Source organism: Hemiscyllium ocellatum, chromosome 11 (genome assembly GCF_020745735.1).
Source record: "Hemiscyllium ocellatum isolate sHemOce1 chromosome 11, sHemOce1.pat.X.cur, whole genome shotgun sequence".
Classification (NCBI taxonomy): domain Eukaryota; kingdom Metazoa; phylum Chordata; class Chondrichthyes; order Orectolobiformes; family Hemiscylliidae; genus Hemiscyllium; species Hemiscyllium ocellatum.
In genome coordinates this window covers 28266260-28281696 of record NC_083411.1, presented here as the reverse complement: position 1 = coordinate 28281696, position 15437 = coordinate 28266260, and the positions used below count along the sequence as shown (strand labels likewise).

Genomic DNA, 15437 nt, shown 5'->3' with positions numbered 1-15437 from the left:
TGAGCAAATTTGAGAGCATTGTTAATAAACAAGGCAAAATAGTTATTTCCATTGTCATTCAATGGTCTGAATTTTAGAACACAAATATCATTTAGTTTAGCAGTTGGAGGTTTTAAATCCAAAGCGAAGGGTCACAGAAAGGATAGCTGCTAATTTATACATTGAAGAATTCACAAGAAATTTGCTCATTCAGAACATGGAACTAAGAGTCACAGAGATATACAGCATGGAAACAGACCTTTCCGTCCAACTCGTCCATGCTGACCAGACAGCCAAATAAATCTAGTCCCAATTGCGAGCATTTAGCCCATATCTCTCTATATCCTTCCTTTTCATATATCCATCCAGATGTCTTTTAATTGTTGTAAATTGTACCAGCCTCCAGCACTTCCTCTGGCAGTTCATTCCATACATGGACTACCCTCTGTGTGAAAAAGTTGCCCTTTCAGTTCCTTTTAAATCTTTCCCCTCTCACCTTAAATCTATGCCCTCTCTTTTTGGGCTCCCCCACCTCAGGGAAAAGACCTTATCTATCTACCCTCTCCATGCCCCGCGTGATTTTATAAACCTCAAAAGATCACCCCTCAGCCTCTGACACTCAAGGAAAAATAGCCCCACCCTATTCAGCCTCTCCCCTTCATTCAAGCCCTCCAATCCTGGCAACACCCTTGTAAACCCTTTCAAGTTTCACAACATCCTTCCTATACCAGGGAGTATATACAGATGAACTTAAGAAAGAGCGAGCTCAATAGGAGGCAAAAAATAATACAGAAATTTATCGTGATATGGAGAGATAAAGTAGGGTTTGAAGAAGATTCATGTGGAGTACAAACACTAGCATAGCTCCACTGTATCAGATAACTTGTTTCTCTTCTGGTGAAAGATCACTGATCTGAAACTTGAACTTCTTTCCCTCCACAGATGCTGCCTTACCTACTCAGTATTCTCAATGTATCTTGTTTCCATTTCAGATTACCAGCCTCCATAGTGTTTTGCCTTTCATTGGCCTTTTCCTTGAAGTTTATGTTCTATGTCACTTCAAATTAGTCTAATGTTAACACGTATTACGAATACTCTTCTGTCTCTTTATGAAAATACATTCTAGTCCATCCAAAATCCAAGTGATCTCCAGGGAAATGCAGAACAAATTTTAAAACTCCAGGTCAAGGAAGGGGAAAATACCCCCTTTCCAATCAGAGTAATCAAAACAAGTTAAAGAGATCACCCTTGTCCAAATTTGTTGCAGTACTTACAAAATATTCTGCAAACAATTATTTCCAACCAAACAAGAAATCATCTGAAGAGAAAAAGTGAGGACTGCAGATATTTGAACGTGGTGCTGGAAAAGCACAGCAGGTCAGGCAGCATCCGAGGATCAGGAGAATCGACGTTTCAGGCATTCCTAATGAAGGGTTTCTGCCCAAAACATTGATTCTCCTGTTCCTTGGATGCTGCCTGATCTCCTGTGCTTTCCTAGCACCACACATACAACAAGAAATCATCCAAGTCCAGTCAGAAGAATTCAGTCAGTTGTCACCTACCACAAACTGGTATCGCAGAGAATCCAACATTCCCTAAAATAAACCACCTCCTGACACCTAAACTAGATGTGGTCTTATACAACAAAGTTGCAACATCTAGTCCTTCCTTAACTTGAACAAATTGAACTGGAACAAAACATATCATCTTCACGATCTTATAAACCTCAAATCAGACCATCTTGAAATCTATGCATCTCACAAATGCAGGGTCATGATTTTTTTTGAAGTTATCTTGATAATCGAGATGCCTCATGCTCAAAATTAGCATGATTGCTCTCTGCTGTATCCTGTCCAAAGTCACCAAACTTGTGAGATAACCAAAACTGGACATCATATTCAAAGTGAGGTCTGGTCAAATTCATTTAGGAGAGTGGTCCAACAAATGGCTGATGAAATTCAATGTGACAAATGCGAGGTCTTGCACATCAGAAAGAAAGAATACAGGGACGAACTATTTTCAACACCTCATTTGCTTTAGTTATAATTTCATTCATGAATCTTGATGGGTATACATAAACACACATGTATGCACAATGATTTAAATGTCATTTGAGAGTCACCTGTTCAATCTCCTCTCATATCAAAATTCACTTGAAGTAGAGGAACATTGTCCACAGGCATAAAACCAGCACATGCCTTAAAACAACCTCCAAAAATGCAAATAGAGACCCACATGTAGATCAATGAAATTGAAGGGCAGGGATCCCATTTAACCTTGCAGGACTGAATGCTAATATAGTTAAACAGATTTAAATCTATTTACAATGGCCTTATGCCAATGTGGTCAAGGCAATCCGCAACCCAGTTCGAAATATTCTGATAATAAATATCAGAAGGTTTGGCTTGCAGAAAAGCTTGGTTTGGTACTCATCTAAAGCACTCAAAGTCAAAGTAAACAATAATAGGGGCTCAGTGATTAGCCCTGCTGCCTCATAGCACCAAGGACTTGGGTTTAATTCCACACTTGGGCAACTGTGTGTGGAGTTTACATATTCTCCCCATTTCTGCATAGGTTTTCTCTGGATACTCAGATTTCCTCTTACAGTCCAAAGATGGACAAGCTTGGTGAATTAGCCATGGAAAATGCAGGGTGAGATGAAGAGGGTTGGGGGTGGTAACTGGGTAGAATGTTCAGTACGTAAGAAACAAATGAGGGGCAAAAGTAGAAATTGGGCCAATCCATATTGATGCAGGAAGGCTAGTGATGGGAGATAAGGAAACAGCTGAAGAACTTAATAAATACTTCGTGTCAGTCTTCACTGTGGAAGACATGAGTAATATCCCAACAATTAAGGAGAGTCAAGAGGCAGAGCTGAGTACAGTAGCCATTACAAAAGACAAAGTATGAGAAAAGCTAAAATGTCTAAAAATTGATAAAGCTTCTGGCCCTAATGGGCAACATCCTAGACTTCTGAGGGAGGTGGCTGAAGAAATAGGTGGTGTTGGTTGTAATCTTTCAAAAATCACTGGAGTCAGGGAAAGTACCAGATGATTGGAAAATCTCTGTTGTAACCCCCTTGTTCAAGAAAGGATCGAGACAAAGATGGAAAATTATTGGCCAATTAGCCTAACTTCGGTTATAAGTAAAATTCTAGAATCCACCATTAAGGATGAGATTTCCAAATTCTTGGAAGTGCAGGGTTGGATTAGAACAAATCAGCATGGATTTAGTAAGGGGATGTTGTGCCTGACAAACCTGTTAGAATTCTTTGAAGAGGTAACAAGTAGGCTAGACCAGGGAAACCCAGTGGATTTTATCTACCAAGACTTCCAAAAGACCTTTGATAAGGTGCCTCACGGGAGGCTTGAGTAAGGTCAAGGGCTCATGGTGTTCAAAGTAAGCCACTGGCATGGATTGATGATTGGCTGTCAGACAGAAGGCAGAGAGTTGGGATAAAAGGGTCTTTTTCGGAATGGCAACTAGTGATAACAGGTGTCCCGCAGGGTTCAGTGTTGGGGCCGCAGCTGTTCACTTTATATATTAATGATCTGGATGAAGGGACTTTGGACATTCTGGCAAAGTTTGACGATGATACAAAGTAAGGCGGACAGCAGGTAGTTCTGAGGAGGTGGGGAGGTTGCAGAAAGATTTAGACAGTTCAGGAGAGTGGTCCAAGAAATGGCTGATGAAATTCAATGTGAGCAAATGCGAGGTCTTGCACTTTGGAAAAAAAATACAGGGACAGACTATTTTCTAAACGGTGAGAAAATTCTTAAGCCAATGTACAAAGGGATCTGGGAGTGCTAGTCAAGTCATCCTTTACAGGATTCTGGAAGGTTGAGTCTGTGGTTAAGATAGAAAATATAATGTTGTCATGTATCTCAAGAGGGCTGAAATGTAAAAGCAGCGCTGTGCTACTGAGACTTTATAAAGCTCTGGTTAGGCCCCATTTACAGTACTGTGACCAGTTTTGGGCCCCACACCTCAGGAAGGACATACTGGCACTGGAGCGTGTCCAGCGGACACTCACACAGATGATCACTGGAATGGTAGGCCTAACATAAGATGAACAGCTGAGGGTCCTGGGACTGTATTCATTATAGTTTAGAAGGGTGAGGGGAGATCTAAAAGAAACTTAGAAGATAATGCATGGTGGATGCTGGGAATTTGTTTCAGTCAAACAGGGATACTAGAACCCATGCGCACAGCCTTAGCATTAGAGGGGGTCAATTTAAAACGGAAATGAGGAGACATTTCTTCCAGCCAGAGGCTGGTGGGCCTGTGGAATTCATTGCCATGGAGCGTAGTGGAGGCTGGGACATGAAATGTCTTCAAGGCAGAGATTTATCAACTCTTAATCTCACAAAGAATTAAAGGAGAGTGCAGGTAAGTAGCGTTGAAATGCTCATCTTCCATGAATGAATGACTCGATGGGCTGAATGACCTTACTTCCACTCCTATACCTTATGGTCTTCACAATGTCAATGTGGACTCAATGGGCCAAATGGCCTGCTTCCATACTGTATGAATTCTACGAAAGTGGGCTTGCCTCATCTACAACCTTGGTGACTTCAATAAGATACAACTGATTTTAAAACAGAACCTTTTTACAAAATCATACAGGTTGCCCCTTGCATATAACTATCTATTCAACCAATCGTATCGTGCACCCTGTGTTAATCCTTTCACCTATTTCTCTGGTTACAAATGTCAAATCAAAGGAGCCTGTATCATCAGGATTGCCTTGTCACTTTCTGAAAAGAAAATTGGGGGAGGACACTAGCTTCCCTTTATGTTTGAGACGTTTACCAAGTGCAGTAAGTTTTTCAATCTACGACCAGGATTTTATACAGCACGTGACCCATCCCTCCCAAGGCACTCGTTGAAGGACACAGTTTTTTTTCATTTCAATACATGTGAAAATGTGTTTTGCTCTACTGAAGCTATAATGTGGATTTTCCAGCCTTAAGGCCACTAATTCCTCTGCTCTCCTATCATTCCTCAAGAGCTCTAAATTCCACTATTCCTAAATAATTTCACACAACAAAAATTAAGAAAATTATTAGATCCAATTTCCACTAGCATGGCAAATCCATTCTATTTCAGAACCAGCACATGCAGAACATTTCTCAGCAAATCCAAAAGCATTCTATTAAGATTTTATCAAAGCACAATGTGTGTTTGTTACTTTCCTACTCTGAACTCTCAAAATCACCCAATAGCAAACAGTGTGTCCTTCCAGACTTTGGTACTGCTGTACAGTCTGTTTGAATTCTGATACTTAATGTGCAATGTTGATATTACACACACAATATAAACTGGCAACATATTACAAATTTCAGAATCTAAACAATAACAATGCGGCTTTATCAAACTGCTTCAGGCGTTGTAGAAAAGATGTTAACCAGATCGTTGCTAACAAGGAACCACGAACACAAGTGACATTTTCTGGACCGAACCAATAGATGAACAAGACTAATTCTCAAGTGTCTTGATCAATGCTATGGAAAACAGAAGTAACTAAGTCATCCAATTGCCAAATTCACTGTTACTTTATCCAACATACAAAACGTTTTGACACACGTGGACCATGCTAAGTATTGTTTAAAAAAGTCAGCTCAGCAGGTGGTGAATACCAGCAGATTGAATGCACCCAGCCATGCTTTTATTTTAGCTATTATTTTTCCCAAAACATTCAATAATTTATTTGAGACTGCCTCAAACAAACAAGTTATATGGGATCGCCTTCAAAGCTCAATGCAAACAAGCAGTTAACACCACTACTGTATTATAGATATTATTGTTGTATGCAGCATGGAAACTCCTTAACCCAACCTTTCGTTCTCCTTCTCTTTGAGGAAACTTCCAATTTCTATTTAACCTGCAAGATTGAAATGGATGAGAAACTATATATCTGGGAGATACAAGAGTGAATCCATCACCACTTATTAGTGTGATGACCCAGTGATGTATCAACAAGCTGTATAACTGTGGTGAAAGAGTTTGGTTTTCTGACCTAAACGTTGTCATTGGCAGAAAATTATGGCAAGTTCACCATGCTTCAACATAAAAAGTAGAATTAAACCTCAAAATAACATAAGACATAAAATTTAGAATTACTGACATTTTCTTTACTAAGTGTGAAATGAAACTGATGGGAAATGGAATTTTCCCCACTTCAGACATTCTTCCCCAAAAATAAGCACTCTTGGACAAGATACATAACAGCTGAACTAATGGTGACTAAACAAGTAGAATCAGTTATCCATTGAGCATGATACGAGAGATGAGATGGTCAGTTCTATTTCAATCTAGGTGTTCAAGCAACAATCAAACAGGTAATATGTTGGCTAGTCTCAAAGAAAGCTTTACTGTGCTTGCAATGTTAGTTCTCTCTCCAAACAGATGCTGCTGAAGCTCCTGAGTTTCTTGAGCAAACTCTATGTGAGGAACACTACACATGTGCTCATGGTGCTTTCCTGAACCTGTGGCCATCCTTTCTCAGAGACCTTGATGCAAACGCCAGGTGAGAGAGATGAACGAGTGTCAACATATCTCAATTAAAATGCAAAGGAAATGATTCTATATGCCTAAAAACAGGCAATACCCCATTGCAATAAAGGCACCTTATAAGTAATATAATACATTTAATTGTTTATGCTGATGCAAATAATGTCCAGCTGGCTAAGAGTTCCATTCATAGACTGATTTGTTTGCTCAACCTCAGACAACATGAATATCTCAAAATCCAAAGTACACTCAGCTGAGGGTTGGCAAAAATGACATTTATGGAATACTTAACTGAGTACTTGAAATGTCGTATCATACACAAGCATAGGCCACGTGTTGGAAAATGGGTTGAGAATACAGAAACACAGAATTTTACAGTTCAGAGGTGGTCACTTGACCAGCTCCTGAAAGAGAGTTATGTAGCTGGTCCCATTCTCCAACTCTATCTCCATAACCTTCTAACTTCATCACTTTCAAAATATATCCAGCTCTCTTTTGAAAACTCCTATGAAATTTGCCTCACCATGCTCTCAGGCAGCACATCCCAAATCCTAGCAACTCTGAGGAAAGAGATTACTCCTCATCTTACTCCTGGTTTTCTTGCTGTCTTGAAATTGGGATCCCTAGTTACTGACGAACCAGCGAGGTGGAAACAGTGCATTTTTCTTCATCCTATCAAAATTGTTGATAATTTTGAACACCTCAATAGGTTACCTATTAATCTTCTCTACTTCAAGGAGAAGAAGCCCAATCTCTCCATGATTTCCTTGTACCTAAACTCCTTCCTTCCTGGTATCATTCTCAAAAATCTTCCTTGAGCTCTCAACAGAGCTTTAATATCTTTCCTTGAATAAACGCCCAGAACTGAACACAGTACTCCAAATGTGGGGAGACCAATGATTGTAGGGGTGCAGCAACACTTCTTCACTTTTATACTCTATGCCTCTATTTATAAACCAAAGGATCCTATATGCCTTCCTAACAATTGTTTCAACATGCCCAGCCACCTTAAGAGAATCATGGGTATGAACCCAGAGTTCCCTCTGCTACTGTACTCCCCTCAAAATCATACCATTGAGTCTGTATTATCTCTCCATGCTACTTCGATCAAAATGCATTACTCACATTTCTCTACATTGAAGAGCATTTGCCAGGAGTCTGCCCAAGTTCTCAACTTAACAATAACTCTTTGAAGTCACTCAGCATCATCCTCACAATTCACTATTCTCCCTCGCTTAGAGAGAGTTTGCCCTCATCGCCCATCTCCAAATCATTTATATACATCAGAAAAAGCAAAGGTCCCAACACCGATCCCTGAGAAACACCACTTCCAACTCTTCTCCTCTGAGAAATGCCCATCGATACCTATCCTCTGCTTCCTATCTTTCAGCCAACATGTAAATCCATGCTCCCTAGGACCCATCAATCCCAAACATTTCTCATTTACTAATCAAGCTGCCATGCGGTATTGTATTAAATGCTTTCTGCCAGTCCAAATATACAATGTCCACAGCACTGCCCTCAACTATCTGTGTCATCTCAAATAACTTAGTCATAGAGATGTACAGTATAGAAACAGACCCTTCGGTCCAATTTGTCCACATCAACACAATATTCCAAAAGTGGCTGAACCAATGTCCTGTACAGCCGCAACACGACCTCCCAACTCCAATACTCAATGCTCTGGCCAATAAAGGAAGCCTTCTTCACTACCCTAGCTACTTGCAATTCCACTTTCAAGGAATTATGAACCTGCACTCCAAGGTCTCTGTTGAGCAACATTCCCCAAGACCTTACAGTTAAATATGTTAGTCCTGCCCTGATTTGCCTTTCCAAAATGCAGTACCTCACATTTACCCAAATTAAACTCCATCTCCCACTCTTCAGCCCATTCGTCCATCTGATCAAGATCCCATTGTACTCTGAGGTAACCTTCTTCATTGCCCACCACTCCTCCAAATTTGTTGTCATCTGCAACTTAATAACTATACCTCCGATGTTCACATTCAAATCATTGATATCAATGACAAAATGCAGTGGACCCAGTACTGACTTTTGTGGTACACCATTGGTCAAGGCCTCCAGTCTGAAAAGCAACCCATCTCCACGACCTTCCATCTTCAAGCCAGTTCTGTATCCATATGGCTAGTTCTCATTGTATATCCATGCGATCTAACATTGCTAACAATCTACTACAGGGGACCTTGTCGAACACCTTACTGAAGTCCATATAGATCATGTCCACTACTCTGTCCTCATCAATCCTCTTTGTTACTTCTTCAAATAGCTCAATCAAGTTTGTGAGCCATGTTGACTAGCCCTAATCAGTCCTTGCCTTTCCAAATACATGTAAATCCTGCTCCTCAGGATTCCCTCCAACAACTTGCCCACCAGCGACATCAGGTTCGCCGGTCTATAGTTCCTTGGCTTTTCCTGACCATCTTTCTTAAACAGTAGCACCACGTTAGCCAACCTCCCGTCTTCCAGCACCTCACCTGTGATTATCAATTATACAAATATCTCAGCAAGGGACCGAACAATCACTTCCCTAGCTTCCCACAAAGTTCTTGGGTACACCTCATCATATCCAGGAGATTTATTCATCTTTATGCATTTTAAGACATCCAGCACCTCTTCCTCTGTCATGTGGATATTTTTCAATATGTCACCATCTAGTTCCCCACATTCTATATCTTCCACAGTAAACACTTGTTTAGTATCTCCCCCATCTCCTACAGTTGCACACAAAGGTTACCTTGCTGATCTTTGAGGGGCCCTATTCTCTCCCTAATTACTCTTTTGTCCTTAATGTACTTTTAATAATCCCTTTGGATTGTCCTTAATCCTATTTGCCAAAGCTATCTCATGTGCCCTTTCTGCCTTCCTGATTGCCCTCTTAAGCCTACTCTTACTATTTTTGTACTCGTAGAATTCACTCAATCTCTGCTGTCTACATCTGACACATGCTTCATTTTTTTTACCAAAACCTCAATTGTTTTAGTCATCTAACATTCTCTACACCCAATTAAATTTGTCAGATATGCCCTGCCCTTGACAAAGCCATATTGACTGTCTAGTATTAACTTATTTTACTCCAAGTGCATATTTACCTCACCTGTAAATCTGGCCTCCATCTGTTTTCCCACTATTAATGTCAAATTGACAGGTCTGTAGTTTCCTGGGTTATTCTTTGGGTCTCTTTCTTAAACAACGGTATCACATTTACAATCCTCCAGTCCCCTGGGACTCATCTTATGTTCAGAGGGGCCCGGAAAATTTCAGTCAACAGATCCGCAGTTTGCTCCCATAACTCTCTCAGCAATCTAGGATGCACCTCATCTGGGCCTGGTGACTTGGCTACCTGGAGTGCAGGCAGCCTTTTTAGGACCTCTTCTCTATCATTTACCATTCAGTTGCTTAACACACACATTTTCAACCAGGCCACTGTGACCATCTTGTAATTTGGTAAAGACAGAAGCATAACAGTATTCTTTTAGTACCCACTGTCATTGACCCCACTCTGTCTTTCACTTTTACTATTAATACACTTGAAGAATAGTTTACTGTTTGGTTTAGCAGAGCCTGTTTCCTCATTCTTCCTCTTAACCCTTCTCCTGCATTTGAGATACTATTCCTGATTTCTATTGATATTATTATTCTCGTATCAATCATTTGCCTACCTTTTCTTCCTTAGTTTCTCAAAAATATCTTTAATCAGGCAAGATAGTCTTGCTTTAGTTACCCTGTATTTATTTCTCACAGGTATGTACCTAGTTTGCACCCTATTTGTCTCCCTTTCTGAAATTGTCCCATTTTTCATCCACTGTTTTATCCACCAAATGCACTTCCAATCAACACGCTCCAGTTCAACTTCCAAATCCCAACAATCTGTCCTTTTCCAATTTCGATTCTTAGCATTGACTGATTTTCACCCCATTTAGATACTTGTAGCCCACATGTGCATTATGGGCCAAAGAGTCTCTTTCTATACTGTAAAACTCTGACATTTTACCATGCATCACAAACAGCAACCTTTTTGTATACATATTTCTTATAATCCTCACTGCATCATTCCTGTTCAAGGGCACAAGTTCACCAAGTTCCATTCGTGAGCCAATAGAAAATAGAGAACTAAAAGCCAACACTTACTATTCTGATCACAACATGGAGGAGAAAGGGAGGTCTGCAGATGCTGGAGATCAGAGCTGAAAATGTGTTGCTGGAAAAGCGCAGGTTAGGCAGCATCCAAGGAACAGGAAATTCGACGTTTCGGGCATCAGCCCTTCATTCCTGAAGAAGGGCTTATGCCCGAAACGTCGAATTTCCTGTTCCTTGGATGCTGCCTGACCTGCTGCGCTGATCACAACATGGTACAAACAATTGTCCCCTGCCTTAAAAACAATGTGATTGTATTAAGATGATGTGCACAACGGTAATGCTTTATAACGGAGATTTTTTTTAAAATGTGGTACAATAATCCGAATATCCTTGTCCGAGCATCTGGTAAATGCACAATGTTGTACGATTCGAGCCTGATCAGGGAAGTCCGAGCTTGCATCGCTCATCTGTATTGAGCGGAACATTGCATACAAAGAGCTGCCGTTTGACCAGATTTTATTTTGCTCTAAAGTAATCTGTAAAGATAACTCCAACAACGATCGGTTGCCCGGCCGCTGCTGGGTTAGATATCAGGCGAGGACATCTTGCCATGCTTTTCTCCTCCACAATCTCTCTCTCTCATCTCCGAGCAGCAAACACAAACTGATACAAGTATGAAGTTAGCTGAAAATGTGTTGCCGGAAAAAGCGCAGCAGTCAGGCAGCATCCAAGGAGCAGGAGAATCGACGTTTCGGGCATGAGCCCTTCTTCAGGAATTCCTGCTGCCCTTTTCCAGCAACACATTTTCAGCTCTAGCATCTGCAGTCCTCACTTTCTCCCAGAAATATGAAGTTAGCAGAGATCAGCTAGCAACCTGTAGAGTATGCAATCAAACGCCCCGTCTAGCTTTTTTTTGAGGGGTGGGTATTGAAACAAGCAGCATCAAGTGAACTGTTTGTAACATTGTTCTTCCTTTGCCTTATTTACTACGACAGCGAGCAAACAAGCAACAGCAGCAACTAACGGGCGACCCCCACGCTTTTGAGCAAGATAGTCTTCAGATTCATTGCTGTAATTGGTGCTGCTGGCTGGAATGTATGTGCTCAGGGCTCAGGAGAGGATCGTTCCACAATCCCGGAACGGATTCCCACCTCCTGAACCGGATTCCCATTTCCACCCCTCAGCCCCAGCCACCCACCCACCCATCCACAGCCCTCAACACGAGCTGACTCCAACTCCAACCCCCACCCACCCACCGTCTGACTGGGCGAGACGTCTCCAACCGCCACCATTGCCTCTCATTTAATACCAAACAAAAAAACACACACAAATAAAGTCTGTTTACCACCATTTTCAGAGCAAAAAAAATGTGCTTGCAATGCGACGGCACAGAAGGGCAGACTTAAAATGGACCAGTGAACGAAATACACACACATCGAATATCCCTGACTCTCCAACAGAGCGGATTTTATGTGTTTTTTTAAAAAGAGGTCACATCAAGCCGGCGGGGTAGGAAAACTATCGAAACCCACTAAAAAAAATGCACCAGACCTTAAGTGATAGGGATAGATTTCACCCCAAACACGAGCCATTTGTTGCACCAGAACCGAGATAAAACGTTACTCAGTTAGGATTCCACGATTGTAATTTTTTAAAAAATGTACACATCCAGAGGCGTTAAAATATTTTTTCATCCCACCCCACACCTTTCTCGATTTGACCGGAGCACACCTCCTCGCGGATTTTTTTTTGTTCCCTCAGTTTTTTTCTTGCGCCGAGTCCGCCATTATTACATGCAGCCATCCTGCGTGAGGCGCACACACACACACAGAGAGAGAGAGGCAGCCACTCGCTTCAAATAAAAACACCCACACTTCCCACCTCCAAATTTCAACTACCCCCGGAATTAATGAGCTAAACCGAGCAACGAATGTTCCACTCCCGCAAGCCCTTCATCAACGACGTTTCGAAGCCCCCCCACCTTCAAAAAAAAGTGCGGAAATACCTGCGCCACGGCTGCTCAAGAGACACCAGCGGCAGCGCCAGCTCCAGATGCCGGCGGTTCCACTCAGGATCACAAACCTCACTTTCCGAGCAGCTACAAACTGAGCGCTCCGCCTGATTGACAGGGCCAAGGGGGAGGGGCGGGGCTACTGAGGGACTGGAAAGGGTAAGCGGGAGGAGGCGGGGCCCAGCGGGCAGATTGACAGGGAAATGGAGGTGGGGGGCGGATCACCGCGCCCGATTGACCGGAGGAAGGGGAGGGGGTTGTTCCGTCTGATGGACAGCTCGGGAGGGGGCGGTTCCCGGAGTCTGATTGACAGTTGGAAGGTGAGGAGGGGCAAGTGCCGCTCCCCCGACTCCGTCTGCCGAACTAGAGGGAGCGGGGCGGGGTTAGGCAGACAAAAACCGTTCCAACAATCACCGCCTTCTGTCAGCGCGTGGTGTGCGCCCGCCCGCTCGCCTTTTGTTTTATCGTTTTCGTGAATCGTAGGGGAGCGGGTGGGAATACAAAACCTGATGAAAACGGAAGTACGCGGTCGGTAACTTATGAAAATAAATGTACGAACACCTGTAGAACAGAAAATCATCAAAAAGCGTGCCTTCAAAAGCAAGATAAATATTAAAAACAGAAACCGATGTCGAAAATTTGAAACAAGAACAGAATTTGCTGGAGATATTGAGATCTGGTAGCATTTGTGGAGAGGAAGCAGTTAATGTTTCGCGTGCAGCTACATCTTAATATGTGGGAAAAGGATAAGCAAAAAGACATTCTTTGAATAAAACATTTAAGCATACTTGTGTTACTACATAAAAGTGTGTGTAAATTGTTAATCCACTAAGAAAATTTGTGGAATTGGTGACAAATAAAACACTTGTGCAGAGCACAGTGAAAACGAATGGGTTTGCTCAAGAGTAGGCCTCACACATACTCTTCTAAGTTAAATCCATCACTGAACAACAGATCCATTCATCAATGTCAGGTGTACTGAAAAAATATCATTTGTTTGAAGTTACAGAGAAATGAAACACTACCCACTTAGCTTAAACTCCTGCAAGGAATACTGGGGTAATAATTTCAGCAAGGAGAAAGTGAGGACTGCAGATGCTGGAGATCAGACCTGAAAATGTGTTGCTGGAAAAGTGCAGCAGGTCAGGCAGCATCCAAGGGACAGGAGAAACATCGATTCTCTTGCTCCTTGGATGCTGCCTGACCTGCTGCGCTTTTCCAGCAACACATTTTCAGCCAATAATTTCAGCAGTGAGGTTCATACAGGTGGCTGGCCTGGCTGCGAATGCTAGCCAGAAGGAGTGAGAGTTATGCGTATACTTTAGAGATCTGGGGGTATTTGAGGTTACAGTGAGTTTAGAGTCAAGAGTGCTCACCTCCATCCAAGGACCCAAAGGATCCTTCCACATCTGACACAAATTTACCTGTACCTCCACAAATGTCATCTACTGTATCCATTGCACCTGATGTAGTCTCCTCGACATGGGGGAGTTAGGACGCCTACTTGAGGATCATTTTAGAGAACATCTCTGGGACACCCACATCGACTGGCCCCCACCGTTCCATAGCTAAACACTCCAACTCCCCCTCCCACTCCATCAAGGACATACAAGTCCTGGTCCTCCTCCATTGCCAAACCCATTACCACCTGAAATCTGGAGGAAGAATGCCTCATATTCCACCTTGGGGCCCTGCAAACACATGGGATTAATATGAATTTCAACAGTTTCCTCATTCTCCCACCATTATCCCAGTCCCAAGCCTCCAAATTGCAACTGCCCTCCTGACCTGTCCATCACCTTTCTCATCTATCTGATCCACCCTCCTCTCTGACCAATCACCTTCTCCCTCACCTTCATCTACCTATCGCATTCTCAGCTACCTTCCCACACCCAACCCCACACTCCCTCCCATTTTTCTCTCAAACCCCTGGCCCACAAGCCTCATTCTCTCTGGGTTGGTGTGGACTTGTTGGGCCGAAGGGCCTGTTTCCACGAAGCAGGGAAACGAATCTAATCTGATGAAAGGCTTACACCTAAAATGTTGATTCTCCTGCTTCTTGGGTGTTGTCTGACTTGCTGTGTTTTTCCAGCACCACACTCTCGACTCTGATCTCTAGCATATGCAATCCTCACTTTTTCCTTATGGTGAGTTTAGTCTATATTGGGACTAAATGGCGATATCAACTAGGAGAAAGGTCAAGCAGCATCTGAGGAGCAGGAGAATCGACATTTCAGGTGTAAGTCCTTTAGCAGGAATGAGGCTTGTGGGTTGAGACTGGGGTGGTTGAGAGATAAATGGGAGGGGGTGGGATGGGGGAAAGGTAGCTGTGAATGCAATAAGTAGATGAATGTGGGGAAGAAGGTGATAGATCAGAAAGAAGGTGGAGCAGATAGGTGGGAAGGAAGATGAACAGGTCAAGAGGACAGTGCTGAGTTGGAGGCTTGGGACTGGGATGAGGTAGGGGGAGGGGAAATGAGGTGAAATCCACATTTATCCCATGTGGTTGCAGGGTTCCAAGGCAGAAGATAAGCTGTTCTTTCTCCAGGTGCTGGGTTGTTAGGGTTTGGCGATAGAAAAAGACTAGGATCTGCCGGTCCTTGGTGGTTTAGGAGGGGGAGTTGAAGTGTTCAGCTATGGGATGGTGGGGTCAGTTGGTGCAGGTGTCCCAGAGATGTTCTCTGAAACAATCCGCAAGTTGGCGTCCTGTCTCCCTATGTACAGGAGACCACATCGGGTGCAACGGATACAGTGAATGACATTAGTGGAGATACAGGTAAATTTCTGTCAGATGTGGAAAGATCCTCTGGGGCCTTGGATATGATGAGAGTGGATG

General features: G+C 42.7%; 1 protein-coding gene across 5 annotated transcripts in view; it reads right to left on the bottom strand.

Annotated features, from left to right (window-relative positions):
- LOC132820402 (zinc finger MYM-type protein 3-like) overlaps positions 1-12693 on the bottom strand; it is a 145161-nt gene extending 132468 nt beyond the window's left edge. For 4 of the 5 annotated variants that reach the window (XM_060832494.1, XM_060832497.1, XM_060832498.1 and 1 more), the window contains exon 1: positions 12596-12693. The gene's annotated coding sequence lies outside the window, so the exon portion shown is untranslated. Of the gene's footprint in view, positions 1-12296; positions 12376-12595 lie in introns of those variants that run through there. The other variant, XM_060832495.1, reaches the window with a different exon arrangement.
- Between the last annotated feature and the right edge of the window lie 2744 nt (positions 12694-15437).